At 46.3% G+C, this 5,390-nt stretch overlaps 1 pseudogene; it reads left to right on the forward strand.

The window, feature by feature from the left end:
* The first annotated feature begins 366 nt into the window (after window positions 1–366).
* LOC123140974 (uncharacterized) lies at window positions 367–1,227 on the forward strand (annotated as a pseudogene).
* Window positions 1,228–5,390: the final 4,163 nt, after the last annotated feature.

Consider the following 5,390-nt stretch of genomic DNA (forward strand, 5'->3'; position numbering starts at 1 on the left):
ATGTAATGTTGTGATTTAGAAAAAGGTATAAATATTAACACTATTTTTTTTGAACTGTAATATTAACACTATTAGTACAATATAACATTTCCAATTTGTATGCGAGTGTTACCATACAATACCTTTCCAGGTTGTAACAAACTAACCGGGTTGTAGGCCTTCCCTAAGAAAAACCAACGGGGTTGTAGATTTGGGGTACAATACGATACCATCCTGCCTGCAGATCCGAAGTCCGCAGGTGAGGCCGAAAGATCGTGAGGGTGGTCAAGTCCGCAGGTGACCTATGGACCAATACAATACGATACCTTGATCTTTTGGTGATGGTCCATAGGTCACCGGCGCCCAGGAGAGTATCTCGGAGGCAGCATCGTGAGGGTGGTCAAGTCCGCAGGTGACCTATGGACCATCACCTCCGGCCCCCGCGGCCCCGTCTGCGCCACCCGCGTCGGCCGCGTCCTCAACGTGATCGATCTGGCCACCGGGGACGTGCTCGTGACCTCCACGGAGATGGACGGCGGCGGAGCGTCCTGCGCCTTTGACATCGGCTACGCTGCCCCGTCAGGCAAGTTCAAGGTGGTCCGCCTCACGAGCATGTACAGTTATGCTGATCCACCGGAGTACACCTGCGATGTTCTCACGTTGGAGGACGGCGCCAGAACATGGTGGCGGAGGGAGTCACCACCAATTAAAGATCGTGTCCGCTTTCACAAAAACTCTATGGTTACCATAGATGGTGTGCTCTACTTCCTTTACACTTACAGCTCGGTGCCACCGCAGGTGGGCGGGTAGTGTGTCCTCTGCCTTGACCTCGAGACCGAGGAATGGCAGAGGTCCATCAAAGCCCCGGTGAGGCTACAAGAGCTGAGATCAGAGACCCGTATGGTCGAGCTCAATGGCACCCTTTGTATGGTTCAGCCGGAGGGACGTGGGACCAAACATGCTTGCACGACCATATGGCTCCTGACTGATTTGGCCGAGGGCACTTGGGTCGAGGCGTATATGATCCCGATGGCTAGAACCATTGATCTAGTGATACCTTTCAGGGTGATGCGTAATGGTAAAAAGCTAATGTGCTATTGCTTACTTAATGACAGACCAAGTCCGACGCTACAAGTCTATGATCCGCTCAATGGGACATGCACACACTTGGCGGATCTTCCGGGTAACCATTTGGGCGACGTTGCTTTTTGCGACTTGCACTTGGAATGTTATATACGTTCCACCTAAGATCTCGCCAGCGGCTGCAACGGTTGAATCGATTCTCTCATTTGTGAGTGTTTTTTGAGAAACCAAATAATGGGGTTTGATGTTTTCGTTGTCGGATGCTTGAAACAACATGAGCAGAGCTCCAGATGACAATTTTGCAGGAATTTTATGTAGCTTTATTTTTATCAATGGTCTTCGTTGTATCTCTTTGTTTAATCGAGTTAAGCAATAATATCAACTAGATGATACCCCGCACTTTGTTGCGGGAATATTTTGCAACATATTTGAATGTGATTCACAGTATGAAACATGAATATTTGAAGTAATAATATCAAAAGAGAAAACTAAAAATACATACAATTTATTATGTTTGATTTCTATATAGTTGTAAAATGTTTATTTAATATGTATAGCATAATAGAATGAAAATTCTTATGTATGCTTGCATGTTGAGAGACATATGATAGTGTGGGTCGGCCTTTTCTCATGCATGTTGTGCTTGCATGTCGAGAGAAATAGTTAGTGGGGTTTAGCTATTTAGATGTAGAAGATTCATTTCATGTAAAAAAGAAGCCACAGATGGGACTATAGAATGATATTCGTGACGAAATCCAGGTTTGAAGCCCCAATTCATAATATACTGTAGGATGACAGTTTGTTTTCATAAGACTACTCCCTCTGTCCCATAATACATTGTTAGCTTGCAAAAACGGCTTATATAATGAGGCGGAGGGAGTATTTCGTAGCTTCTATGTTTCAAAAAAATGCCATCATCTTATGAAACAATGGCTACCTAGGTTCAAACGTAATTGTTTAGTTTTTCCTGTTTTCATGTATATTATGTATGTGAAACTTATGTTCAAACATTCATCCAACCAACCTGGTAAGTTTATAAATTATAGGACGGCAGTTTTATAAAGTATAGCATGGCAATATTATAAATTAGAGCATGTAAATTCTAAATTTTATGTTTTTCCGTGTCTTTTCAGTATAGGAAAATATATATTTTTCGTCCTGGCAATTTTTCATAAAACTAGTTAACTCTGCCTCTGGCCCAACTGAGGATCGCGCTGGAAAACCACTAGAGCGAAGGCTCAAGGGAGGAATTTTATTTCAATCCACCCTCCCTCCCTGTCAAACGAATTGTTAGCTGGGGGGACCTCCAGATCTGACGGTCCTTCCATATTGTGGCCCTAAAATTATTGGGAGAATTATTTTGGAAGACTTTATCACTAACTCACAAGAAGTCCCAAGAAGGGAGAAGTGCCATTACAGACTGTGATGGACTGATGGTGGTAAAAGTATCTAATGCCATGTACAATGGCAGGTGCTTACATAGGAGGAAAATATCAGGTGCTCCCATCCTTGGGGTGCTCCCCATGCTCCAACATCAAAACATCAATTTTAAATGTTTCAAAATTTTTGGAAAAAATATAAATGTTCACAAGGAATGTTACTACAACCTCTAATAATTTCAGGTCCAAACTGAAAAAGTACATTGAGAAAGAAAAAAGACGAATTCAGATGTGAATAGTGTCAAATGTTGCTTTTGTCTTTTTATGGCACTATTCATGCTAGATTCCACATTTTTGTTTCGTAATGTTCATTTAGAGTTTGGGCCTGAAATTTGTAGGAGTTGTAGTCACATTCCAAGTGAACATTCACGATTTTTTTCAAAACAATTAAAACATTTAGAATTGATCTTTTAAAAGTTAGAGCATGGGGAGCACCCCAAAGATGGGAGCACCTGATATTTTCCCCTTACATAGGTGCCTAAGAAACAAAACCCGGTTTTTTTCTTCTATAAAAATGGATTACACAGGTGCTTAGGACGGGTGGTAGAAGTTTTGTTTCAGGTGCCAGCCGGTGCCAGGGAGAAATAACCGCTCCTTCAAGTCACGATGCTTTGACACAGTGCCTCCATCGGCAGGAAAAAGAAAGGCCCAACTAGCACCCCGTACCAAGCACTACGCGGTGCATCTTTCTTGTGAGGGCATATGAACCTTTCCGCAAATACCTTCTCCCTGACCATGACTGTATTAAAGAAGCCTCGGTTGTGATCTATCAATCCATTTTCTTTGAGAAACTTTACAACGTAGTATCGGGGTCTGATCCTGCCCTCCAAGCTATACATGAGCATTGCTGGACGATACACGATGTATGCCGGTTCCAACCCCACCTTGGAGATGAGAAACTCGGACCTGCGCTGCAGCATGTCATTCGACTTGGTCAGCGCACCCCTGGAGCCTTAGAAACAACAATGCCCACCTCGGCATGCGACCACCTAAATGTCTTCTTCAAGAACTCCAATTTGGCGGCAATCTTCTTCTTGTCGGAAAATGCGACAGCTTGAAGCGCTTGCCTAAACATCCCAGATCGACGGAGCACACCGAGACCTTTGGCGCACGCCACCATGGCATGAACTCGCTTCGGGCCACTACTGAGCAGCCATGGCACGACGAGGCATAGCTTGGCAATATCGCAAGCACCTAGCCCGCACTCCTGCAGTAACACGATGTTGGGCTTGACAACCCTGTCAAGGTGGCATCCGAGGAGATTGGGGCTGTGCGTTAGTACCCGGAGGAGGTCGTGGTAGGATCTGAAGAGGGATAGGAAGTAGGATAGCTTCGAGGAGACAGATCTGCCGCGGAAGAACTCACCGGCGAGCGAGACGAGGCGTGAGATGTCGGGACGTGAGAGACCGAGGTCGGTGAGCCCGAGGACGGCGGGTTACAGGGTTCTCTCGACGCCGGCGTAGAGGAACTTGGGGTCCTTGGCAACAAGAGTTGCGACATGACGGTGGAGAGGCCGAGACCAGCGAGGAAGGCAAGGACAACATCCGGATTCGTGGGCAACTTGAGGTGGGAGAACTTGGGGGAGGCCTTGACGGCCTGTGGTCGGGTGAGGCCGCAGGTGGCGATGAGGTACTCCTCCACGGCGAAGCTACTAGGGTTGGGGGAGACGGCGGGCATGGCGGTGGAGAGGGGAGATGGCGTAGGCGGAGGTGGAAGGGAGGGGCAGTTCGGTGAGGATGCATTTCTTTAGGCGGAGCATGGCGGCGGCGCGGTGCGCTGGCGGCGAGAGCAAGAGGAGAGTGGTGAGGATGCATTTGCGTGGTCTGGTTCCACCTTGATGATGTTGAACAAGTGACCCCACCTATCAGTGTCCCTCGCATCTGATAATGGGCTGGGCTGGGCTAGAGCGACTCGTATACACGGCTGACATAGTACACTCCGTCTCCTAAAAGATACGAGATATTTTTCCTTTCTCTTTTTTTATATTAACTAAACTTTATATCTCATATAATAGTCATATCGTTTATAAAAAGAGAATACCCGTATTCGATAGAGAATGAGCATCGATCTGGACAAGGATTACAAGCGATGTGATCACATTAAAATTGTTCGGACTGTACCCACATCATACAATCAAGATCTAAGCACGATATATTCATCGAGTGGAATAAATTCGAGAAAACACGACTGTGACAGTTTTTTCCCCCTCAACTTAGGGAAAATGAGTAGGAAACATGGTGGCACCTAGTTGCTTACTCCATGTGTCTTTGCAGAATTGCGCGAGGCAGTTTTGAAGCGTCACTCTTTCATCGGCGAGGTCAAGACTTGCGAGTGCTTTTCATTGGTAAATTCGGCCCGATTGTGAATTTCACAAGGGTAATCTCGTTGTTTCGAGATCTTGGTACAAACTCTATTTTCCTCCAAGCACTGTATTTGATGTGGCTGTAGCAGCCTGCACTATCTTGCGCTAGCTGCTCTCTCTCTCTCTCTCTCTCTCCCTCCCTCCCTCCCTGAATCTATAGTTGAATTGATTCCCTGTACGTGGCATCATACCTATCATATCATGTACAAGTCCAACCCCATATTATGTAGACACATCATTACTGGCTCTCTCTTGTGTGTGTGTAAAGTTCAGTGGATTTGACAGTTAGCGATTCGGCGATGGATTTGACTGTGCTATCGATTTTGACTCGGTCTACGTACGGTGAGCTGGGCCATGTGATGGCCCACTGATGCGAGGGAGAAAGCGACCCTTCGGAGTTCAGAGCCCCAAGCCCCCTGCGTTTCTCGTGTCACATGAAATCTCTCGAATCGATCCTCTCCTCCTCCTTTCATGGCTACAGGCCTCCAGCGGCAGAACTCCTTCCTCGGTTCCCCTCAAGTTCTTCT

This window comes from Triticum aestivum, chromosome 6D, assembly GCF_018294505.1.
Source record: "Triticum aestivum cultivar Chinese Spring chromosome 6D, IWGSC CS RefSeq v2.1, whole genome shotgun sequence".
Classification (NCBI taxonomy): domain Eukaryota; kingdom Viridiplantae; phylum Streptophyta; class Magnoliopsida; order Poales; family Poaceae; genus Triticum; species Triticum aestivum.